The sequence below is a fragment of the Pinus tabuliformis genome, chromosome 2_2 (assembly GCF_031772625.1).
Source record: "Pinus tabuliformis cultivar Carrire ecotype Pingquan chromosome 2_2, CPIR1, whole genome shotgun sequence".
In the NCBI taxonomy this organism is placed as follows: Eukaryota; Viridiplantae; Streptophyta; class Pinopsida; order Pinales; family Pinaceae; genus Pinus; species Pinus tabuliformis.
Genome location: NC_142300.1, coordinates 631165431 through 631192569, shown reverse-complemented (window position 1 = coordinate 631192569; position 27139 = coordinate 631165431). Strand labels below are relative to the sequence as shown.

The 27139-nt window shown below is 39.2% G+C and overlaps 4 pseudogenes; all 4 read left to right on the top strand.

Annotated features, from left to right (window-relative positions):
* The first annotated feature begins 2110 nt into the window (after nucleotides 1-2110).
* LOC149194212 (pentatricopeptide repeat-containing protein At3g12770 pseudogene) lies at nucleotides 2111-8409 on the top strand (annotated as a pseudogene).
* Nucleotides 8410-8807: 398 nt separating this feature from the next.
* LOC149194211 (pentatricopeptide repeat-containing protein At3g12770 pseudogene) lies at nucleotides 8808-9881 on the top strand (annotated as a pseudogene).
* LOC149194210 (pentatricopeptide repeat-containing protein At4g02750 pseudogene) lies at nucleotides 9882-11529 on the top strand (annotated as a pseudogene).
* A 9-nt stretch (nucleotides 11530-11538) lies between these two features.
* LOC149194209 (pentatricopeptide repeat-containing protein At4g21300 pseudogene) lies at nucleotides 11539-15703 on the top strand (annotated as a pseudogene).
* Nucleotides 15704-27139: the final 11436 nt, after the last annotated feature.

Here is a 27139-nt window from a genome sequence, read left to right as displayed (position 1 = left end):
AGTCACCTAGAAAGCACTCTACTACCCAGGGACAAAAGAAGGACAGGAAGCTTGAGAAGGTTGTAGATTTAGAGGCCGAAGAGGACGCTAAAGATTTAGACGTTGAGGGTGTGGAACCAATTTCCAATTTTTTGGACTATATCCCTCCGCGTAAAGGAAAGGTGAAGGTCGCCAAGGACCCAATTGCAGAGAAATTCATTATTCATACACCCTTGTTGCCAAAAAAGATCACCTTTGAAGGTCTGTGCCTGGCACTAATTCTCCTTTTAAATATGGAGTATTAGGACTTAGCTGACCGTGAGCGATCCGCCCATCTCGCAATGGATAATTACATGAAATGGGTATATTACAAAGACTCCAATGTCATGGTGTTGGAGGCAGTTGAGTGGATCCACGGAGTAATTAAATTTGGGTTGTTGAACTTGTTGTGGGTGCCCCACTACCACCACTCCAATATCAATATCATATGTATAAATAAACTGCTAACTCTAGTGCATGATGGGTGTTTATGGCTTGGTGCACCTATCCCCATCACAGACATCCTCATCCACAGAATCATGCTCCTACAACATGAAGGCTTGAATTTGGCCTAGGAGTTTGGCAGAAAGACAAGCGAGTGTGACTCCACAGAAAAGATGAAGAAGAAATTAGAACTTATCAAGAAGCTGCGTGGGTACTCCATAACATCCATCATCGATCCAATGGTGAAAATTGCGACACAAATACTCAATGGTAAGACCATGAGAAGGTTCCACACGGATGTGCCTCACGAATGAGGTTTTGGCACCCATGATCTTGTTAGTTGAACAATGCACCGAGGGCATGCAGATTAACTAGTCACACTATCTATGTAGCAAGTTCCTTGGGAATTGTCGCGAGGCTCAAGACAAGAGCAAGACCTTCCACCATGTGTGGTTGCTACTCTCTATTGTGGTAGTTGCTTGGGAGCTGCTGGAGGACAGTCAGTTCCCCCCATTGGAGGCAGGTTTGCTAGAGGCTGCACAGTTTGCCTCCCTTTGGGCCACAAAGGACCCTGCACGGGTCACCAAACCAAAAATATTCTTGGTTTTGATGGAGGCATGCATTTGCATGGCCATCAACCAGTGGCCACAGTTGTCCCCAACCATGTATGACCATTTATCAGAGTACACAGAGTTCAAGGCAGACTTCCACCACATGTATATCCATGCGTAGAAGGACAGGGAGTAGAAGTTGTTTGATCTATTGTATCTCACCATAGAGGATGTGATTTAGGAGGTCATCATGTTCTACTCAAAAAATTGGCATACTCCATCTGACTTGGCCATGAGACAAGAAAAGGCACGGGGAGCTCCACAAAGGAAAAGAGGAAGGAGGCAATGAAATAGGTGGTAGAGAAGCTGGCCACACAAAGAAGAAAGTAGGTCGAGGAGAAGGCTCGACTAGAAAAGGAGTGCGCTACAAACTAGTAGGCGAAATAGGAGCAGCGTGACTTTGAGCGAAGTGGTAAATCCTATTCACCCCAAGCTGAGGAGGAAGAGCAGTCAATGGAGGGCGGTGGTGGTGATGAGGAGTAGAGCACTCCCTTCTAGGTAAGGAGATACATAGAACAACAGGAGGGGCCTCAGAAGAAATAAAAGGCGACTAAGCCACGCTGCATCCCATTATGTTAATAGAGGGTGATCTCAATGAGATCGGGGACAATCTGTGTGACACTACTGTTAAACTATTGAAACAGTTTAGGCAACAACACTTGAAATCCTTAAGAAATATTCAGAAGGATTTGTGCGAATTGTAGATCCAAACGAGCCGAATTTAGGTGAGCGTAGGTCAGGTGGGTGTTGAACAGACAAGCTTGACACAAGGGACCAGTCAGGCTGCAAAGTTTGTAAGGAAAATGGATCTCAAGATAGTTGCGCTTCCTGAAGGACCCCTAGGCACAAAATTGACTGATGATAAGGTCATGGTGATCACTTTGAAGAAGATTTTCCTCAACATTGCAGTGCTCCGCAACGAATATCTTCACATGCTGCAAATAGGCATGACAGTGGAATTGAGAACGCGGGAGTAGTGCACTCCCAATTTAATTAGTGAGTAGAGGGTGAACAATGAACAAATTTTCACCGAGAAGATGAAGGCTTTGAAAGGAGGAGGCACAATCAAGGAGCAGAATGCCCATTTGGCAGCATCAGTTGCAAAGGCCTGCCGAACAGTGCTAGAGTTGCACGTCCCTAAGGAAGCACAACTAGAGGCCAAGATCCAGAAACGCGTTGTGGGCATCTGCAATGATAAGGTAAAGGTGGCCCGAGTTCAGTTTGAACTCAACATGAAAATCATAGAGGTGGAACTCAAGTCACAACCTTCCACTCTGCTTGAATATAGGGATCAACGCGAAGTTGTCGTCATGGAAGGAATAGATACTATGGATGTCACAGTTGCTAATTGTACAACTTTGTTTGAATGGGCCTGGAAGTAGTGATGAGATTTGAGGAGGATCCCACCATGCAGATATTGAATACCAATATCTACGAGCTCTAGCAACAATACGACAAAGTAAGGGCGACAATGTGGACCATTGTTACAACATAGCGGCTTGCTAAGCTATAGGAGGAAAAAAAACTCCTGGCACAAGTAGAAGTAGCAAAAAAAAGAAGAAATCCTTAAGGTGAGGTTGGGTCCTTGGTTGGATGAAGCCTACCTAATCTCTACCAACATACAGGAAAATTTGGCAAACTCATAGCTTACACAATACAAAATCAAGTGAGCCAGTGAAGGACCAACCACATTACAGCTCGTAGAGCAACTAAAGCAGGCAACCAAGTAGAGCGCAGCTGAAGTAGCGGTTGTACAAGTTGAGCTGGGGGATCTTCACAATAATATTTCCATACTAGATGAGTGAGTTGAGGGCGAGTCACGACCTTTGTGTTGGGGGCCCGTTGGGATGGGGTCCCCTGGGGTCATTTTTGGGGAAAAAGCCCAGGTTTTAGGGCAAAAGCCCAAGTTTTGATGTAAAAATATTAGAAGTATCTGCAAATTGTGGTCATGGAGCACATAGCTAGTTAAGAGTTGAAAAGGGTTTTACCCTTCTTTATGTAGGCTTGAGTCAGTTTTAAAGATCTAGCCATGTTTTGCGAACCATGGGATTGTATAAATAGGTGTGTCTTAGAGAGTCTAAGAAAAGAAGCGATCTAAGTCTATGGGTACGAGCACAGAAGTATAATGCAGAGATAGAAGTGTTAGAGGAGGGAAAGGCTCTACAGCTCAGTGTGCAGAGGCCTAGAGTAGTGTCTATAACTAGGTGCGCAGACCCCTGTAATTGAGTTCACAGGAAAATATTGAAGATGAATAAAGAAGATTGTTGCAAAATTCATGTGTTTTATCTCTTTACTTCTGTTATGTGTGATTGTGATATATGCTCTTTATAAAGTAATGATGTGTTGTTGCATGAATTTACTTGGTCTGTCTTATTATTTGAACATAATTAATGTTGATTAATTACGCGAATATCATAACACTTTTGTTAAAGTTATTGAACACTTAGGTAGATTTGAGTAAATATTTGTCTAAGAGTAATCTATGGTGCGTGTAAGTAGCTAATTCACCTATTCAGGGTCTGCAAAATCTAGTAATAGACTTTCATGAAGGTCTAGAGGCTGATTGAAGGGAGTTACAGTGCTAAGAATTAAGGGCTTAGAGGTCTGCGTGAAGGTATATATAGGTCACAGAAGGACATCATACTGATCTCTAGGTGCAGAAACATGGTTCCAGCATTCCCCCATACCACTTTTAGTGTGACTTCAATCTGTGCACTGTAGATTGATATTGAAAGGACCAGTAGTGTAAGGATTTGTTTGGCGCAACTAACTCTGAACTTGGGTTAGGACCCCCTAAGCCGACAAATTTCTTCTAGTCTTTCATATTGATTACTTGGCAACATTCCTTTCGAAATTGTTAGTTCAAATCCTCTGTTAACTCTTTTGATTGGATATAGAGTAGTTGGAAACATTCCTTTTGAAATTGTTAGTTCAAATCCTCTGTTAAATATTTTGATCGAGAGAGACTAATTTATTATGCTAGATGTTATAGTGATTTTGATCAAAATTGATTAATGAGTCAGAAACCAACCTTGCTAATTTAAAAACATCAAAATGAAAATATTTTGACAGATTAAATGTGCAATCAAAAAATATTCTTTTACTAAAATAAATATAACTTTTAATCATATCAGTACATGCTCCAAGAAGGTTGTCACTTTTGTGAAAATCGTAAGGTTGTTGGGTGTGTAAATAAACGAGTTTTCTTGATGACAATATGGACAAAAACAAGAGAAAAAGTTTCCTATATCAAATAGTTTATTTACTTCTCATTTGAAGTTAATTTTAATTTTATATCGGATAGGTTCTTATATATTAAAAGATAAAGAATATGCTGTGTCTAATATATTAGTCTCAAACTACACTTTTTGATGATAATTTTACATTCTAATCAATTGGTTTAGCGTTACTTTATGTTTCCTCATAAATATGTATTAAACATGGTTTCCCATTAAATAAGATAAATGGGAAAAACAATTTTGATTAAAGCAAGGTAAAGTATTTTTGGATTTTGAAGATTAATAGTTTGAGCCACTTTATAAAATAATCCATCTATGTTTCTCGATTTGACTTCAGTAACAAGGCATATATTCAAGGAAATATTAAAGGAATATATAAAATATTCGAATTTAATTAGGAGGTCCTTTATTAATACATTGTTTTATGGTAAGGTTTTATGTGGTGATGGAATGAATTATTTTTTCATTAATTACTTTACAGTTTTACGCCGTAAGGCGTTCCCCTCTGAAATGAATCTCCCTAAAATCTACCTGTCATCCGTCTATGCCGTTAGATCATGTGTTAGACGATTATAGTATTGTCAATCGTTGGATTAAAGGAAGGGAGTTGAATGGTTATAACCGTTCACTGGGAAGCTGAAGCGAAGGTCCAGATCGATGTCCGCAGCGGATATTGCAGCTCCCCACCTACGTCTCCTCGCTTCGCCACAATGGCACAGTATGTAGAGGCTACTCGCTCGGATTCAAAGCCTTCTCTTCTCTTTTGCAGGTGTGTAAGAGCATGAATGAGCTGCAACAAATCCATGCTCGGATACTCATGAGTGGACTTGAACAAAACATAGTTTTGGTTACCAAACTTGTGACTTTATATGGCACTGGAATAGCTGGAAGAATGCGCGCAATATGTTTGACAGAATGCGTAAACGGAATGTTTACTTATGGAATGCAGTTATAAGGGCTTATAGCAGGAAAGGACTCTGGCAGGAAGCACTTGAACTTTATTATGAAATGCAAGGATCAGGCATTGAGCCAAACAAGTTCACCTTTCTCTTTGCAATCAGGGCGTGTGCAGGCTTATCGGCTTTGGAAGAAGGCAAGGAGATCCATGATCAGATTGTTGGAGCTCGTTTTATATTGGGAATGTACTAATAGACATGTATGCTAAATGTGGGAATTTAGAGAATGCTCGCCAAATGGTTGACAAAATGTCTCAGAGAGATGTGGTTTCATGGACAACAATGATAGCAGGATATGCCCAGAATGGGCACGCTAGTGAGGCCTTGATGCTCTTCAATCAAATGCAGCGTTCAGATGCAAAACCCAATTCAGTTACGATTTTCAGTGTGCTTTCTGCATTTGCCTATTTAGCTAGCTTGCAGCAAGCTGATCAGATTCACAGTTATGTAATTATAACGGGATTTGAGTCTAATGTTTCTGTTGGAACTGCTCTCGTAGACATGTATGCTAAATGTGGGAATATAGAAAGTGCACACAGAGTATTTGACAAATTGCCTCAGAAAAATCTGATCTCGTGGACTGCCATGATTTCAGGGTATGGGCAGAATGGATATGGAGAGGAGGCCTTGTCCCTATTTCACAGAATGCATGTTGCAGGCCTAAAATCTGACTCTGTTACCATTGTAAATGTGTTGTCAGTTTGTGGGGATTTGGGTTCTTCAGAACAAGGAAAGTGGATCCATCATTATATAATTCAAAGTGGTCTTGTGTCAGATGTTTCTGTGGGGAATTCCCTGGTAACTATGCATGCAAAGTGTGGGAAATTACAGGTTGCACGAGGATTATTTGACAAACTTTCTATAACAAATGTGGTGTCACGGAATGCGATGACTGCAGGGTATACCCAAAATGAACATGCCGAAGAAGCTTTGGAACATTTCTATCAAATGCAATTGGCAGACATGAAGCCCAACTCAGTCACCATGGTGAGTGTGCTCTCAGCATATGCCCATTTAGGAGATCTGAAACAGGGCAAGTGGACTCATAGTTACATCATCAAATGTGGATTTGAATCAAATGTTTTTGTGGGAACTGCCCTTACAGACATGTATTCTAAATGTGGAAATGTGGAGCTTGCTATGAAACTTTTCGATGCGATGAATGTGAAAAATGTAGTCACATGGAGTGCAATGATTGCAGGTTATGCACAGAATGTAGATGCGAATGAGGCTTTTACACTCTTTAGTAAGATGCAATTTTATCAAGTAACACCCAACTTAGTCACTGTGGTAAGTTTGCTCCCTGCATTTGCATGTTTAGCATATCTGGAACAAGGTAAGAGGGTTCATGAATACATTATCAGAAGTGGATTGGAATCAGATGTTTCTGTGGGAACTGCTCTTGTAGATATGTATGCTAAATGTGGGAATATAGAAGTTGCGGCTAGGTTGTTTGACAAAATATCGAAAAGAGATGTAGTCACATGGAATGCTATGATTGCTGGTTATGCTCAGAATGGCCATGCTGCCAAGGCCTTGATACTTTTTCATGAAATGCAACTTGCAGGTGTCCAACCCAACTCTGTCACCATGACATGTGTGCTCCCAGCATGTGCCCATTTAGCAGCTCTGCAGGAGGGTAAACGGATCCATGATTATATAATTAGGAATGGACTTCAGTCAGATGTTTCTGTAGCAACTGCTCTCATTGACATGTATGTCAAGTGTGGAAATATAAATATTGCACGTGAACTCTTTGAAAATATTGTAGAAAAAGATGTAGTCTCATGGAATACAATGATTGCAGGCTATGGGATGCATGGAAATTGTAAGGATGCCTTGGAACTTTATCGCCAAATGCAATTGACGCATATTAAGCCAAACCACATCACCTTTGTTTGTGTTTTTTCTGCTTGCAGTCATGCAGGCCTAGTGAGTGAGGGCTGGCAATATTTAGAATGCATGTCTCGAGATTATTGCATCACACCTAGGACGGAGCACTATGCTTGCATGGTTGACCTTCTTGGCCATGTTGGTCATCTGGATGAGGCTTGCAACTTTATCAAAAAAATGCCATTAGAACCTGATGCTGGAGTGTGGGGGACATTGCTTGGTACTTGTAGAATTCACTGCAATGTTCAACTAGGAGAACTCGGGGCGAAGCGAATTTTTGAGTCAGAGCCAGACAATACAGGGTACTATGTACTTCTGTCAAATATCTATGCTGCAGCTGGCAGGTGGGATGATGTGGTAAAAATGAGGACAATGATAAAAGATAGGGGACTCATAAAAATACGAGCAGTCTGATTGAAGTAAACTACAATATTCACACGTTCCTTGCAGATGACAGATCACATCCTCAATCAGAGAAAATTTATGCAATGTTGTCAACCTTGGACAAGCAGATGAAGGAGGCGGGGTATTTGCCTAGCACAGATTTTGTGCTGCATGATGTGGAGGAGGAACTGAAGGAAAACATGCTTTGTAGTCACAGTGAGAGGCTGGCCATTGCTTTTGGGGTTATTAGCACAAGGCCTGGGACTCCTATTCGGATCACAAAAAACCTTCGTGTGTGTGGTGACTGTCATATTGCCACCAAGTTCATCTCCAAAATTTTCATGCGAGAAATTATTATGAGGGATGCATATCGTTTCCACCATTTTAAGGATGGGTTGTGTTCTTGCGGTGAATATTGGTAATAGTGAATGAAGCGAGTTCAAAAACACAAGTTGCGTAGGTGCAAACTTCTGTGAAAATGTTAGCCCACAACTATTTTTTAATTTAATTTCATACATAAAATAACCTAAGGGGGTAACAGGGTAATGTGGGAAGTGTTTATGTATTGGGTCAGAACAGTGATAGGCTGATAGCATAAGCTGAAATCCTATTGAAGAGCTCTAACCATAGATACAAAAAGTAATAGCTTCGACAACCTAAGAAAGAGAGATGAGAGTGGGGACTCGGGTAGCAAGCTCACTTTTCTCCAGTTAGGTGAAGTAAGAGAGCTAAGACAAAACTCCATCTTCCCCCTTCTTGTCTCTTTGATGCATGGTGGCATCTATATCTTATTCGTGCTTTTCACTTAATGTAGATTATGAGGTCAAGGCTATCTTAATTGGTAGTTATACTGTTTAGAGATGATATGCATTGGAGTAGATTGGGCTAATGGGTCTTTCTGTCTGCCCATATAATATAATTGTAGAATTGAATTCCTTAGTATTAGTTTAAACTAACATAGAAAACTAAAAAGCATAAGGCCCCAACCTTGCCGAATGACTGGATTGGCTCTCGTGGACTGCCATGATTTCAGGGTATGGGCAGAATGGATATGGAGAGGAGGCCTTGTCCCTATTTCACAGAATGCATGTTGCAGGCCTAAAACCTGACTCTGTTACCATTGTAAATGTGTTGTCAGTTCTTGTGTCAGATGTTTCTGTTGGGAATTCCCTGGTAACTATGCATGCAAAGTGTGGGAAATTACAGGTTGCACGAGGATTATTTGACAAACTTTCTATAACAAATGTGGTGTCACGGAATCGATGACTGCAGGGTATACCCAAAATGAACATGCCGAAGAAGCTTTGAAACTTTTCTATCAAATGCAATTGGTAGACATGAAGCCCAACTCAGTCGCCATGGTGAGTGTGCTCTCAGCATATGCCCATTTAGGAGATCTGCAACAGGGCAAGTGGACTCATAGTTACATCATCAAATGTGGATTTGAATCAAATGTTTTTGTGGGAACTGCCCTTACAGACATGTATTCTAAATGTGGAAATGTGGAGCTTGCTATGAAACTTTTCGATGCGATGAATGTGAAAAATGTAGTCACATGGAGTGCAATGATTGCAGGTTATGCACAGAATGTAGACGCGAATGAGGCTTTTACACTCTTTAGTAAGATGCAATTTTCTCAAGTAACACCCAAATTAGTCACTATGGTAAGTTTGCTCCCTGCATTTGCATGTTTAGCATATCTGGAACAAGGTAAGAGGGTTCATGAATACATTATCAGAAGTGGATTGGAATCAGATGTTTCTGTGGGAACTGCTCTTGTAGATATGTATGCTAAATGTGGGAATATAGAAGTTGCGGCTAGGTTGTTTGACAAAATATCGAAAAGAGATGTAGTCACATGGAATGCTATGATTGTTGGTTATGCTCAGAATGGCCATGCTGCCAAGGCCTTGATACTTTTTCATGAAATGCAACTTGCAGGTGTCCAACCCAACTCTGTCACCATGACATGTGTGCTCCCAGCATGTGCCCATTTAGCAGCTCCGCAGGAGGGTAAACGGATCCATGATTATATAATTAGGAATGGACTTCAGTCAGATGTTTCTGTAGCAACTGCTCTCATTAACATGTATGTCAAGTGTGGAAATAAAAATATTGCACGTGAACTCTTTGAAAATGTTGTAGAAAAAGATGTAGTCTCATGGAATACAATGATTGCAGGCTATGGAATGCACGGAAATTGTAAGGATGCCTTGGAACTTTATCGCCAAATGCAATTGACGCATATTAAGCCAAACCACATCACCTTTGTTTGTGTTTTGTCTGTTTGCAGTCATGCAGGCCTAGTGAGTGAGGGCTGGCAATATTTAGAATGAATGTCTCGAGATTATTGCATCACACCTAGGACGGAGCACTATGCTTGCATGGTTGACCTTCTTGGCCGTGTTGGTCATCTGGATGAGGCTTACAACTTTATCAAAAAAATGCCATTAGAACCTGATGCTGGAGTGTGGGGGACATTGCTTGGTACTTGTAGAATTCACTGCAATGTTCAACTAGGAGAACTCGGGGCGAAGCGACTTTTTGAGTTAGAGCCAGACAATACAGGTTACTATGTACTTCGGTCAAATATCTATGCTGCAGCTGGCAGGTGGGATGATGTGGTAAAAATGAGGACAATGATAAAAGATAGGGGACCCATAAAAATACGAGGATGCAGTCTGATTGAAATAAACTACAATATTCACGCGTTCCTTGTAGATGACAGATCACATCCTCAATCGGAGAAAATTTATGCAATGTTGTCAACCTTGGACAAGCAGATGAAGGAGGCGGGGTATTTGCCTAGCACAGATTTTGTGCTGCATGATGTGGAGGAGGAACTGAAGGAAAACATGCTTTGTAGTCACAGTGAGAGGCTGGCCATTGCTTTTGGGGTTATTAGCACAAGGCCTGGGACTCCTATTCGGATCACAAAAAACCTTCGTGTGTGTGGTGACTGTCATATTGCCACCAAGTTCATCTCCAAAATTGTCATGCGAGAAATTATTATGAGGGATGCATATCATTTCCACCATTTTAAGGATGGGTTGTGTTCTTGCGGTGAATATTGGTAATAGTGAATGAAGCAAGTTCAAAAACACAAGTTGCGTAGGTGCAAACTTCTGTGAAAATGTTAGCCCACAACTATTTTTTAATTTAATTTCATATATAAAATAACCTAAGGGGGTAACAGGGTAATGTGGGAAGTGTTTATGTATTGGGTCAGAACAGTGATAGGCTGATAGCATAAGCTGAAATCCTATTGAAGAGCTCTAACCATAGATACAAAAAGTAATAGCTTCGACAACCTAAGAAAGAGAGATGAGAGTGGGGACTCGGGTAGCAAGCTCACTTTTCTCCAGTTAGGTGAAGTAAGAGAGCTAAGACAAAACTCCATCTTACCCCTTCTTGTCTCTTTGATGTATGGTGGCATCTACATCTTATTCGTGCTTTTCACTTAATGTAGATTACGAGGTCAAGGATATCTTAATTGGTAGTTATACTGTTTAGAGATGATATGCATTGGAGTAGATTGGGCTAATGGGTCTTTCTGTCTGCCCATATAATACAATTGTAGAATTGAATTCCTTGGTATTAGTTTAAACTAACACAGAAAACTAAAAAGCATAAGGCCCCAACCTTGCCGAATGACTGGATTGGCTCTCGTGGACTGCCATGATTTCAGGGTATGGGCAAAATGGATATGGAGAGGAGGCCTTGTCCCTATTTCACAGAATGCATGTTGCAGGCCTAAAACCTGACTCTGTTACCATTGTAAATGTGTTGTCAGTTCTTGTGTCAGATGTTTCTGTGGGGAATTCCCTGGTAACTATGCATGCAAAGTGTGGGAAATTACAGGTTGCACGAGGATTATTTGACAAACTTTCTATAACAAATGTGGTGTCACGGAATGCGATGACTGCAGGGTATACCCAAAATGAACATGCCGAAGAAGCTTTGAAACTTTTCTATCAAATGTAATTGGCAGACATGAAGCCCAACTCAGTCACCATGGTGAGTGTGCTCTCAGCATATGCCCATTTAGGAGATCTGCAACAGGGCAAGTGGACTCATAGTTACATCATCAAATGTGGATTTGAATCAAATGTTTTTGTGGGAACTGCCCTTACAGACATGTATTCTAAATGTGGAAATGTGGAGCTTGCTATGAAACTTTTCAATGCGATGAATGTGAAAAATGTAGTCACATGGAGTGCAATGATTGCAGGTTATGCACAGAATGTAGACGCGAATGAGGGTTTTACACTCTTTAGTAAGATGCAATTTTCTCAAGTAACACCCAACTTAGTCACTATGGCAAGTTTGCTCCCTGCATTTGCATGTTTAGCATATCTGGAACAAGGTAAGAGGGTTCATGAATACATTATCAGAAGTGGATTGGAATCAGATGTTTCTGTGGGAACTGCTCTTGTAGATATGTATGCTAAATGTGGGAATATAGAAGTTGCGGCTAGGTTGTTTGACAAAATATCGAAAAGAGATGTAGTCAAATGGAATGCTATGATTGCTGGTTATGCTCAGAATGGCCATGCTGCCAAGGGCTTGATACTTTTTCATGAAATGCAACTTGCAGGTGTCCAACCCAACTCTGTCACCATGACATGTGTTCTCCCAGCATGTGCCCATTTAGCAGCTCTGCAGGAGGGTAAACGGATCCATGATTATATAATTAGGAATGGACTTCAGTCAGATGTTTCTGTAGCAACTGCTCTCATTGACATGTATGTCAAGTGTGGAAATATAAATATTGCACGTGAACTCTTTGAAAATATTGTAGAAAAAGATGTAGTCTCATGGAATACAATGATTGCAGGCTATGGGATGCATGGAAATTGTAAGGATGCCTTGGAACTTTATCGCCAAATGCAATTGACGCATATTAAGCCAAACCACATCACCTTTGTTTGTGTTTTGTCTGCTTGCAGTCATGCAGGCCTAGTGAGTGAGGGCTGGCAATATTTAGAATGCATGTCTCGAGATTATTGCATCACACCTAGGACGGAGCACTATGCTTGCATGGTTGACCTTCTTGGCCGTGCTGGTCATCTGGATGAGGCTTACAACTTTATCAAAAAAATGCCATTAGAACCTGATGCTGGAGTGTGGGGGACATTGCTTGGTACTTGTAGAATTCACTGCAATGTTCAACTAGGAGAACTCGGGGCGAAGCGACTTTTTGAGTTAGAGCCAGACAATACAGGGTACTATGTACTTCTGTCAAATATCTATGCTGCAGCTGGCAGGTGGGATGATGTGGTAAAAATGAGGACAATGATAAAAGATAGGGGACTCATAAAAATACGAGGATGCAGTCTGATTGAAGTAAACTACAATATTCACGCGTTCCTTGCAGATGACAGATCACATCCTCAATCGGAGAAAATTTATGCAATGTTGTCAACCTTGGACAAGCAGATGAAGGAGGCAGGGTATTTGCCTAGCACAGATTTTGTGCTGCATGATGTGGAGGAGGAACTGAAGGAAAACATGCTTTGTAGTCACAGTGAGAGGCTGGCCATTGCTTTTGGGGTTATTAGCACAAGGCCTGGGACTCCTATTCGGATCACAAAAAACCTTCGTGTGTGTGGTGACTGTCATATTGCCACCAAGTTCATCTCCAAAATTGTCATGCGAGAAATTATTATGAGGGATGCATATCGTTTCCACCATTTTAAGGATGGGTTGTGTTCTTGCGGTGAATATTGGTAATAGTGAATGAAGCAAGTTCAAAAACACAAGTTGCGTAGGTGCAAACTTCTGTGAAAATGTTAGCCCACAACTATTTTTTAATTTAATTTCATACATAAAATAACCTAAGGGGGTAACAAGGTAATGTGGGAAGTGTTTATGTATTGGGTCAGAACAGTGATAGGCTGATAGCATAAGCTGAAATCCTATTGAAGAGCTCTAACCATAGATACAAAAAGTAATAGCTTCGACAACCTAAGAAAGAGAGATGAGAGTGGGGACTCGGGTAGCAAGCTCACTTTTCTCCAGTTAGGTGAAGTAAGAGAGCTAAGACAAAACTCCATCTTACCCCTTCTTGTCTCTTTGATGTATGGTGGCATCTACATCTTATTCGTGCTTTTCACTTAATGTAGATTACGAGGTCAAGGCTATCTTAATTGGTAGTTATACTGTTTAGAGATGATATGCATTGGAGTAGATTGGGCTAATGGGTCTTTCTGTCTGCCCATATAATATAATTGTAGAATTGAATTCCTTGGTATTAGTTTAAACTAACACAGAAAACTAAAAAGCATAAGGCCCCAACCTTGCCGAATGACTGGATTGGCTCTCGTGGACTGCCATGATTTCAGGGTATGGGCAGAATGGATATGGAGAGGAGGCCTTGTCCCTATTTCACAGAATGCATGTTGCAGGCCTAAAACCTGACTCTGTTACCATTGTAAATGTGTTGTCAGTTCTTGTGTCAGATGTTTCTGTGGAGAATTCCCTGGTAACTATGCATGCAAAGTGTGGGAAATTACAGGTTGCACGAGGATTATTTGACAAACTTTCTATAACAAATGTGGTGTCACGGAATGCGATGACTGCAGGGTATACCCAAAATGAACATGCCGAAGAAGCTTTGAAACTTTTCTATCAAATGCAATTGGCAGACATGAAGCCCAACTCAGTCACCATGGTGAGTGTGCTCTCAGCATATGCCCATTTAGGAGATCTGCAACAGGGCAAGTGGACTCATAGTTACATCATCAAATGTGGATTTGAATCAAATGTTTTTGTGGGAACTGCCCTTACAGACATGTATTCTAAATGTGGAAATGTGGAGCTTGCTATGAAACTTTTCGATGCGATGAATGTGAAAAATGTAGTCACATGGAGTGCAATGATTGCAGGTTATGCACAGAATGTAGACGCGAATGAGGCTTTTACACTCTTTAGTAAGATGCAATTTTCTCAAGTAACACCCAACTTAGTCACTATGGTAAGTTTGCTCCCTGCATTTGCATGTTTAGCATATCTGGAACAAGGTAAGAGGGTTCATGAATACATTATCAGAAGTGGATTGGAATCAGATGTTTCTGTGGGAACTGCTCTTGTAGATATGTATGCTAAATGTGGGAATATAGAAGTTGCGGCTAGGTTGTTTGACAAAATATCGGAAAGAGATGTAGTCAAATGGAATGCTATGATTGCTGGTTATGCTCAGAATGGCCATGCTGCCAAGGGCTTGATACTTTTTCATGAAATGCAACTTGCAGGTGTCCAACCCAACTCTGTCACCATGACATGTGTTCTCCCAGCATGTGCCCATTTAGCAGCTCTGCAGGAGGGTAAACGGATCCATGATTATATAATTAGGAATGGACTTCAGTCAGATGTTTCTGTAGCAACTGCTCTCATTGACATGTATGTCAAGTGTGGAAATATAAATATTGCACGTGAACTCTTTGAAAATATTGTAGAAAAATATGTAGTCTCATGGAATACAATGATTGCAGGCTATGGGATGCATGGAAATTGTAAGGATGCCTTGGAACTTTATCGCCAAATGCAATTGACGCATATTAAGCCAAACCACATCACCTTTGTTTGTGTTTTGTCTGCTTGCAGTCATGCAGGCCTAGTGAGTGAGGCCTGGCAATATTTAGAATGCATGTCTCGAGATTATTGCATCACACCTAGGACGGAGCACTATGCTTGCATGGTTGACCTTCTTGGCCGTGCTGGTCATCTGGATGAGGCTTACAACTTTATCAAAAAAATGCCATTAGAACCTGATGCTGGAGTGTGGGGGACATTGCTTTGTACTTGTAGAATTCACTGCAATGTTCAACTAGGAGAACTCGGGGCGAAGCGACTTTTTGAGTTAGAGCCAGACAATACAGGGTACTATGTACTTCTGTCAAATATCTATGTTGCAGCTGGCAGGTGGGATGATGTGGTAAAAATGAGGACAATGATAAAAGATAGGGGACTCATAAAAATATGAGGATGCAGTCTGATTGAAGTAAACTACAATATTCACGCGTTCCTTGCAGATGACAGATCACATCCTCAATCGGAGAAAATTTATGCAATGTTGTCAACCTTGGACAAGCAGATGAAGGAGGCAGGGTATTTGCCTAGCACAGATTTTGTGTTGCATATGTGGAGGAGGAACTGAAGGAAAACATGCTTTGTAGTCACAGTGAGAGGCTGGCCATTGCTTTTGGGGTTATTAGCACAAGGCCTGGGACTCCTATTCGGATCACAAAAAACCTTCGTGTGTGTGGTGACTGTCATATTGCCACCAAGTTCATCTCCAAAATTGTCATGCGAGAAATTATTATGAGGGATGCATATCGTTTCCACCATTTTAAGGATGGGTTGTGTTCTTGGGGTGAATATTGGTAATAGTGAATGAAGCGAGTTCAAAAACACAAGTTGCGTAGGTGCAAACTTCTGTGAAAATGTTAGCCCACAACTATTTTTTAATTTAATTTCATACATAAAATAACCTAAGGGGGTAACAGGGTAATGTGGGAAGTGTTTATGTATTGGGTCAGAACAGTGATAGGCTGATAGCATAAGCTGGAATCCTATTGAAGAGCTCTAACCATAGATACAAAAAGTAATAGCTTCGACAACCTAAGAAAGAGAGATGAGAGTGGGGACTCGGGTAGCAAGCTCACTTTTCTCCAGTTAGGTGAAGTAAGAGAGCTAAGACAAAACTCCATCTTCCCCCTTCTTGTCTCTTTGATGCATGGTGGCATCTATATCTTATTCGTGCTTTTCACTTAATGTAGATTACGAGGTCAAGGCTATCTTAATTGGTAGTTATACTGTTTAGAGATGATATGCATTGGAGTAGATTGGGCTAATGGGTCTTTCTGTCTGCCCATATAATATAATTGTAGAATTGAATTCCTTGGTATTAGTTTAAACTAACACAGAAAACTAAAAAGCATAAGGCCCCAACCTTGCCGAATGACTGGATTGGCTGCATTATTAAGCTGTGCTTTTGAACTGATATTGTGCCTGTTGCGCCTGCCCAAAGGTAAGACGAAGGCATATAAACTAATATACAAACCGTGAAAAGAGTAGATGCAACCCATATCTATAGAAATATGTTATCAGAACACATTTATAGAATGATAATGAATGTTTAGGTAGCGAATTTGTGAGCAACTTTGTCTAAGAAAAGTATGCTTCAGACAATAGTATATATTTAAGACATCATATTGGACAGAAGAATATATTTAAGAGTTCATATTGCTGGTAGAGTGAAGAAGTTATTGGTGTTGGGCTAAGAGTTTTCTTCCATCTCTAATACATAGAATTTGGTTTTTCCTCTTCAACTCTTTCTCCCTTTGTATCTTCATCTATACTTCTATTGTAGTTGCCATTGCATAAATTCTCCTAGAATTGTTATGCTTGTGGTTTCATTTTCTGCGTGCATAATAATATAAGGTCTTGTTTAACATTTTTGCAATATATTCTTCCTCTTTCTTCTTTGTATCTATATCCAAGCACTGTGCCATATCTTCAACCTAGGCCAGCACTATTTCAATTCCATGCCATCGTTGAACAATTTCATTTTCCATTTTTCCATGAGGATACAACTATATTGTAGTGACCCTTGAGCCATCTTGAAATCGATGAACAATTCGATTTTCCATTTTACCACAAGGATACAACTATATTGTAGTGACCCCTGAGCCATCTTGAAATTGCCAGAGTAGACTTTTAAGGTTTTAGTTTTTATGGTTATCAATCGATACTACAAAAGGATTATTGTGTTTGATAAGTTTATTAAGCTGTCTGGTAATGGCACCTCTTGTAGCTCAATGTTTTTTACCAATTGGTTGGCACATTAAAAATTCAGTCGAATTAGTTTATTGTGTGAAGGTGGTTTGTTTCCAAAGTGGATTGTTAGTGGTTGAGTTCTGTCTGTAAACTGATTGCTCCATTGAACCTATTGCCATTCCATTTTTGCTATTTCAATTCAGTTCAGATTGGGATTTTTTTCGTTTATATAAACTATGAATTGTTTTTGAAACATGTTAAATAAATCAGCAATAAAAAATTGGACTCTACCATATATCTCCCTTTTCAGATTATCCACGCCTTCCATTAAGAGATGAAGTTTATATTTATGTCTGCAGCTCCTCTTGTAGGCTACAAAAATATGTTTACAATAAGATCTCAAATGAAATACTTGAAGGGCCTTACTGTCTTGTTTACATTCATACCTCTGTTCAAAGGAGTGAAAACTGCCCTGGTGTGTCTACTTTGTGGTTGATCTAGGAATAACTTCCTCTAGCTTTTAAGGAAAGGCTTCAGGTGGTGTATTTCCTACATTCAGGGCTTCAGTCAAGACTGTTTTTTGCAACCCTTGGTTGTTTCTTCTTGAGTTCAGGGTGAGTATTAAGTTGAGTTTGCATTTTGATTCAAATAATTCATTAGATCTATTGTTGCAGATGTGCTCATACAGTTTTTGATGTGTTATGTTGTTTATACTGGAAACTGAAGTATGTAAATCATCTAGAATTTATCTGGGATTACATTAGGAAGGGATAGATTGAGATTCCTGATTTTGTGTATGACCATGATGATCAACTGGAAGACAGAACTTTGATGGACTATGGTGTTGAAACAGATCCCTTTCAAGTTTATGACATGGCTGCCATTGGATCATTTGATTCTTGATAGTCCTTGAGATGGGCCTCCTAGGCACTGTGCAAAATTTATCCATCAATTATGGCAATTTGTTGTATAGCATTTTATTTTCATGCTTTTCCTTCTGTATGCAAATGTGAGTGATCCCTTTCCAAGTGACTTCCCTTGACAGGAGACTGTGTTCTTGAGAGAAGGCACTTTCTTGTTTTTCTATTGCAGTTTAGTTATCCAAAATTCTTGTGCTATAAAATTATGCCCTTCCGCATTGGGTGTACATATATGTAAATAGTCAAACCTGAAAACATGGCAGCATGCAGTTATTATGCTTTAGTAGTTCATCTTGTAGAAGGTGTTGATGGAAAAAAGGGTGTGTAGTGCAGAAGCATGGTGAAGATTATTGTCATTGGAAAGAAAATCTAGCTTTTGTGTTAAAACTTGGCTTTCAAAAGTTTCAAAAGCATGCCTAGCACACATTGTCTGCACGGTTTTTGCCTCAAAGCTAGCCAATTTCCACTACTTGACTGAAGAACTACCCTTATAGTCAAATTTGTATTTTGACTGTTGAATTAACTTTTGATGTGCCTTCTATGTATAGAATAATATATCCTGTCATGAAGAAAAACTTCATAACTCTTCCTATTTGCTAAAATTTCAAAAATGTGCGGTGTTTATAATATGTCTGGTCTTCTTCTGCATCTTGGATATCACTGCAGAAGCTCTTACATGGTTTGCTTGTGTTTGTGTGATCAAAAAAAAAAAAAAAACATGATTAACCAACTGTTCTGGACATACATATTTATAATGGCTTGAAAACGAATTACTTGTTTTGCAGCGCTTTCCCTTCTCTGAAAAATCTTCTTGAATGATAATGATAAGTTTACTTGGACAATGTTCAGTCATCTGAATAAAAATCCTTTTTGAATGATAGATAAATTACTTGGACTATGTGGATTTTGGTCCCATCAAATCATGAAGTTTGCTCTTATGTTCATGGATCTTTTCTCAACGATCATCAACTTTACAACATTGGATCAGTAAATTTTGCCCAATTCAGATTCTAGAGCATGAATAATTGGGCTTGAGAGGCAAACAAACCTCTGAGCTCACCAAATTTAGCTGAAACGATATTGCCAGTTTGTTCTTATTGTATCACACTTGGGCTATATCATTATGCCTGTATGGTCGATCTTCTCGTCCTGCAGGGAAACTGGATGATGCACATGCCGTTATTAAAAATATTCCCTTGAAAATTGATTTTCGGGTGTGGGGAGCCTTGCTTAGTGCATGCAGGATTCAGAGATGGTAGCAAGGAGGATTGTATAGTAAAATTTATATGTTCCATCACCAGAATATGGCTAAGCTTAAATGGTGGGGTGTGGGGAGCCTTGCTCAGTACCTGCAGGATTTAGAGATGGTAGCAGGGAGGATTGTACAATAAAATTTATATGTTCCATCACCAGAATATGGCTGAGCTTAAATGGTGCAATTTTCAAATGAAAAGAATTAAAGAGTCTTATTGTATCACACTTGGGCTATATCATTATGCCTGTATGGTCGATCTTCTCGTCCTGCAGGGAAACTGGATGATGCACATGCCGTTATTAAAAATATTCCCTTGAAAATTGATTTTCAGGTGTGGGGAGCCTTGCTTAGTGCATGCAGGATTCAGAGATGGTAGCAAGGAGGATTGTATAGTAAAATTTATATGTTCCATCACCAGAATATGGCTAAGCTTAAATGGTGGGGTGTGGGGAGCCTTGCTCAGTACCTGCAGGATTTAGAGATGGTAGCAGGGAGGATTGTACAGTAAAATTTATATGTTCCATCACCAGAATATGGTTGAGCTTAAATGGTGCAATTTTCAAATGAAAAGAATTAAAGAGGAAGTAGCAGTTGCATGAGTTGTAAAACAATTTTATCAAAGACTATGGTCCAATACACTGTGAACAATGATCATGTGTAGCATTTTGGAGTCACTTCAAAATAAGGCAAATCATCAAAATTCTAATAAATGTTAATATTATTGGATGTTTTAGTAAAGTCTCAATGATGTGTAATTCAATCAAACATGATAAAGCCATTTCCCTAACAGAAATGTCTTTATTCCTAAAATAACCTACAATCTACAATTCATGAAAACTTCCCTTGCCTCATTATTCAAAGCTAGAAAACCCAATTCCACATACAGAGTTGAGAAGGAAAAATAACCTAATCATGCATCAATCTCATCTCCATACAAGCTTTTCAAGGAAGTAGAAGTACGGCGACTAAATTCACCTCTTGATTTGGTGTCATAAGTTAACTAGGGGAACCTCCCCTCATCGACTATTATATTAAACTTGTCAATTACATATCTTTCGTTCTCTTACATGATGTGGCCTCGGCATTGAATTCAAGCTTCAAGCTTCCTGCAAATCTTTTCTCCGCATTGTAAATCCATTTTGATAATTTTCTGGATCCCATATACCATAACGAACTAGTCCCCTGTCCCACTTGTGACTTGTAAGACATTCAAAATAATCTTTTAGCCTACTATTAAAAGGTCTCTTGCCAAAGTTCAAAATCAGATGAGGATTGAAGGTTGGAAAAATTTATAGCGGCATCAATTTTGTTCATTATGCTTTGGGGTTTGCTTTGGTAAACTTGAAATGTGGCTTAGAGTTCACAATCAGAGGACTGAAGGTTGGAAAAATTCATAGCCGCATCAATTTTGTTCATTATGCTTTAGGGTTTGCGTTAAAATCTCCATAGTATTCATGGGATGCATAGCTATAACAATCATCAAATTAGAATGTTTACAAGAGATCAGGAGACCCATATCTACAATTATATTCCAAGGAGGTAGTAGTAGATTCTAAATAAATTAGCAATGCAACAACATAAATGTTCGCAACAAATTAACAAATTTAGAGATATCCACCTTCTTCAATAATGCACACACTACATGGATAATGGATTTCTGCATTTTATGCCTTACGGCGTTTCCTTTGCAACATCTGGTGCAAATGCTAGTAATTATCCTATTAAAAAAGTGAATTATTTGAATCAAGTTTATTATATTGTTAAAAAAATGGACTGTATATTATGATTAATGTGTGTGAAAACATAATTGTATTCAAATTATTATCATATACTAGTTAAAGGATTGGTTGAAATGACTTTTTCACCCACTGCTTCTTTTAAGGTTTCTTGCCCCCGTTCAACATTCTTGCATAACTAGCAAAATGAAGTGACAGTAACAAGGAGGAAAACTGGAGTTATCACAGAATTTAGTAGTTTGGGGCTTATTTAGAACTATGAAACAAGACAATTATTCAAAATAAGGCTAAAATGAAGGATATTAACTATACAAAAGAAGTTGTTGTATGTAGGACGATACTAACATGAACGATGGATACACTTAATTTAAGTTGAAATGACATATATTTACTTATGGAGATGTCATTATTAAAAGAAATATTAAAGTTAACCATTTAGATAATCATTTGTCAAGATTAACCCTAATTCACATCATGGAAGTAAGTCTAGGTTTATGTAATATGTTATAAGAAGTCCATGATGAGACAAAGAATAACCTATCGAGAATTTTAGCATATATGTACAAAGGATATGGTTAGTTGTCAAATATTGACGTGGTGTAATGTAACATATGGTAGCATTTGATAAGAGCATGTGTAAAGCATTCCATGCAAAAACAATGGACATGTCATCCCATGAAGGATTTCTCAAGTGGAAGTTAGGTTTCAACATTTAAAAAGGGCCTAGTGTTAGAAAATTATATATTACGAAGCAATGGAACACATAAAATATTGCATAAATATAAACACAAAAAATGCATAAAACAATAGAGACATAGATATATGTGGTTCACCTAGTTTGGGCTACATCCACCCCGAACAACCAGTCCTTCCTTTCTATTCTCCAGCAAAATGAACAGACACAACCTACAGCAGATCCACTGTAATATCCTCTGTTTTCTCTCATAGCCTCACCTCTTTGCTTCTCACTCAGAGAAATACACATCTATTACATAGCCTCAATACAATGCCCTCATACAAAGAGAGGGGTTTCCTTCTAGGTCAAAAAACCCTAAACTAAACATAATCTCTACCGTCAGGTCATCCGCCTAATGAACGGCCCAGATTGACTAGAAATTACTATACTTTTACAAGTCAATTTTACATCTGTTTTTAGCTTCAGGGGTGTTGCCTCCGAAACCCCCATCGGGGAACCACTGGCCCCTTGACCCCGCAATCATGGAGGATGGGCCCCCATGAACCCCTGCGGGGGGGCAAGTTCCCCCACACTCCCCTGCATGGGGGGGTGTACAAACTTCCTGGGGTATACATCTGGCTAAGAACAAAGACCTATAAATAATCATGCTCAACACCCAACAAGTGCAAATGTAGAAGGATGATGCACCTACGATTTGGGAAACCGCAAATATGGCTAGTAGATAAATATGATGGATGGGATGATCCATGTACACACCTCGCAAAATGGACCAAGGTCTATAAGGAGGAGCCACAGCCTGAACAGGTGTAGCCACCCCCCCTGTAGTGAATATTTTATGGGCGGCATTGCCGCCCCCATTTTGAACTACGGTCCAATGTGGCGATACCTTTGAATACAGAAGATAACCAGGCTCCACACCCAACAACCTCCCAATTGGAAACTGATTTTAGAAACTCCACTGCTGCTTCATTTGCTGGACAATGACTCCTCTTTGGACCTGGCTATTTCTCATCTTCACTGTCATCCTTGAAAAACAATTGAAACTGAGCATATTCTCAGTTTCTCCCTGGTTACAACTTTTGTTAGCATATCTGCAGGATTCTGGCTAGTGTGTATCTTTTCCAGCTTCAACTCTCCATATTCCAACACTGATCGTATGAAATGGTACTTGAGCTGTATGTGTTTAGTCTTGGAATGGAATGTTGTGTTCTTTGCAAGATGAATGGCACTTTGGCTATCATTGTATAACGTGCCCATATCATGCTCCTTACACAATTCACCCATAACCCTTTGTAACAAAATCATTTCTTTACTAGCCTCTGTAGCAGCAACATACTCTGCTTCTATTGTTGAAAGTGCAACAACACCTTGGATTTTTGAAACCCAACTAACAGTTGTTCCACCAACAGCAAATACATATCCTGTAGTGCTCCTCCTGTTATCTTTGTCACCTACCATATCTGCATCAACATATCCCTGTAGAGAAATGTTTGAACCACCAAAGCATAATGCTTGATTTGTGGTACCTTTCAAATATCTGAGAATCCATTTCAATGCCATCTAATGTTCCTTTCCTAGGTTGTTCATGTACCTACTTACAACTTGCACTACATGTACAATATGAGGCCTTGTGTAGACCATTGCATACATTAAGCTTCCAACTGCTGATGCATATGGAACTTTAGACATATAATCCATGTCTTCTTGGGTCTTTGGGCACATTTCCTTACTAAGATTGAAATGGCTAGCAAAAGGTGTACTAACTGGTTTTTCATTGTGCAAATTAAATCTTTTCAACACCTTTTGTATGTACTCATTCTGAGACAATGTTAATTTACAATTTTTCCTGTCTCTAGTTATTCTCATACCAAGGATTTGTTTTGCAGCTCCCAAATCCTTCATTGCAAATGAATTTGCCAATTTTCTTTCGAGCACATTTATTACCTGCATGTTAGACCCTGCAACAAGCATGTCATCTACATACAATAACAATATAATATAGTTGCCATCATTTTTCTCTTTCAGATAAACACAATGATCAGAGTGACATCTAGTATAACCTTGTTCAAACATAAACTTGTCAAATTTTAGATACCACTGCCTTGGAGCCTGTTTTAAGCCATACAAGCTCTTCTTCAACCTGCACACTAGTTTCTCCTTCCCTTTCACTTCATATCCTTGTGGCTGCTACATATATATCTCTTCCTCCAAATCCCCATGGAGAAAGGTTTTCTTTACAACTAACTGCTCAAGATGCAAATATTCAACATCTACTAGACTTAAAATAGTTTTGATTGAAGTCATTTTAACAACAAGAGAAAATATTTCATCAAAATTAATACCTTTCTTCTGTGCAAACCCCTTCACCACAAGTCTAGCTTTGTACCTCTATTTTCCTCCATCTTCTTCCTTCAGCCTGTAAACCCATTTATTCTTCAATGTAGCTTTTCCTGTAGGAAACCTAACTAAATCCAAAGTCTGGTTATGCATTAAGGAGTCCATCTCTTCTTCAATGGCTACCTCCCACTTCTTCCTGCTTACAACTTACATTGCTTCTTCATAACATTCAGGTTCACCAGAATCAGTCAACAATAAAAGATATAATGGAGAGTATCATTCAGGGGGTCTACTTATCCTGATACATCTTCTAACACCTCTTTTAGATGTTTGGGGTGCCTGTTGCTGTTGTGGTGGTTGTTGATTATTATTATTTTCAGGCACCTTTACTTTTTGAGTGATTTCATCAAGAACTACATATTCCTTGTTTTATTTTCCCTGTTTCTTTTCCTGCAACTGATTCTTATAAAAGACCTTTTCATTGAATATTACCTCTCTGCTCCTAATGATTTTGTGATTTTCGTAATCATATAAGCGATAACCAAAATCATTAACACCATATCCAATAAAGGTACATTTCTTTGAATTTGCCTCAAGATTTGTTCTATTTTCTTTATCAATATGGACAAAGGCCTCACAACCAAAAGGATTTTAAAAAGAGTAGTTTACCTTTTTACCTGTCCATGCTTCCTCTGGAACACCACCATCCAAGGAACTTGAAGGCCCTCTGTTTATTAGATAAATAGTAGTATCTACAACATCTCACAAAAACTGTAAAGGCAATCCTGCATGCAATCTCATGCACCTTGCATGCTCCATGATTGTTCTATTCATGCTTTCTGACACACCATTTTATTGTGGTGTTCTTGGAACTGTGTTCTCTCTGTGAATTCCATGCTTTGAACAGTACCTATCAAACTCTTTGCTACAATATTCACCTCCATTGTCTGATCTAAGACACTTCAATTTCTTTCCTGTCTCAGTCTCAACCAAAGCTTTCCATATACTTTATACATCAGATTTGTTCTTAATACAATAAATCCAAGTTTTTCTAGTTGCATCATCAATAAAAGTAACATAATAGTGAGAGCCACCGAGAGATGATACCTGAGCAAGTCCCCATACATCTGTATGCACAAGCTCTAATTTTTTGCTCTTCTTTTCTTTCCCAACTCTGAGAAATCTGACTTTCTTCTGTTTTCCATAAATGAAATTCTCACAGAAGTCCAAATCAACATTCTTCAAACTCAGCAACAAATTCCTTGAGTGAAGAATCTTCATCCCCTTTTCACTCATGTGTCCGAGCCTATGATGCCATAATGTTGCATCTGCTCCTTTGGAAGTTAAAGCATTAAAAGAGTTAGAAATACCATTACATAAAGACAATGTACCAACCTTTTCGCCTTTTTCTATTACCACGGCTCCTTTGGTGACCTTCCAAGCTTTATCTATGAAAGTTGTCACACAACCTTCACTGCCTAACTACCCTGCTGAAATCAGATTTTTCTTTAGATCTGGAACATGCCTTACCTCCTTTAGTAGCCATTGGTTTCCGTTTTGTTGTTTTACAAGAACTTTACCCATTCCAACAATTTTATAGGGTTTATCATCACCCAATCGAACTTGCCCAAAATCTCCTTGAACATAGTCATGAAAGTATTTCTTATTAGGTGTGGAATGGAATGAAGCCCCTAAATATACCACCCAGGAATCAGTAATATTTTTGAAAAAAAAAATCAAAGCATCTTGTAACACCTCACCTATCACATTTGCCTCATGAATATTTTCTTGATGTGCATCTCCTTTTCCCTTCCGAGATCTACAGTCTTTCTTTAGGTGTCCTTTCTTTCCGCATTTCTAACACACTCCCCCCGATGTGGACTTCGATCTGCCTTTCCTTGATTTACTGCGATATCCTGAGCTCTTTCCGCTTTCCATTTTCGTTCCCCTAGACTCTGCACTCAAAGCATTACCTGATGTCTCAACAGAGCTTTTCCATTGCATTTCCTCACTAAGGATAGCACTAAAAACATCATCAAACTTTAAAGTACTAAATCTAGAAATAGAGTTACTAATGGCCATTACTAAACCATTCTAACTTTCTGGTAATGAGCACAAAAATAACAGAGCTCTAACTTCATCATCAAAGTTTACCCCTACAGAACATAACTGACTTGTAACAGTACTAAAATCATTTAAATGGTTTGCAACAGATCCACCTTCCGACATCTTCATATTAAATAATTGTTTCATAAGAAATACCTTGTTTGAGGCCGAGGGTTTTTCATATAGCATCTCCAACACCTTAATCAAACTCTCTGTCATTGTTTCCTTTGAAATATTGAAGGTGGCTGATGCTGCGAGGCACAACCGTACTATTCTGAGTACCTTTCTATTAAGAAGGTTCCATTCTTCATCTATCATACCCGTCGATATCTTTGTTTTTCGGCCCAATGGTAGGAATAGATCTTTCTGATACAGATAATATTCCATTTACATCTTCCATAGCGAGAAGTTTTGGCCATTAAATTCCTTGACCCTAAACTTACCATCTTCTGCCATTGCTCCCACTCGAATGAGGAACCCTTCTTTCCCGCAAGTTTATCAGCCAAATAGACCTTCGGCTCTAATACCAGTTGTTAGAAAATTATATATTATGGAGCAATGGAACACATAAAACATTGCATAAATATAAACACAGAAAATGCATAAAACAAGAGAGACACAGATATACGTGGTTCACCCAGTTTGGGATACATCCACCCCGAACAACTAGTCCTTCCTTTCTATTATCCAGAAAAATGAAGAGACACAACCTACAACAGATCTGTTGTAATATCCTCTGTTTTCTCTCACAGTCTCACCTCTC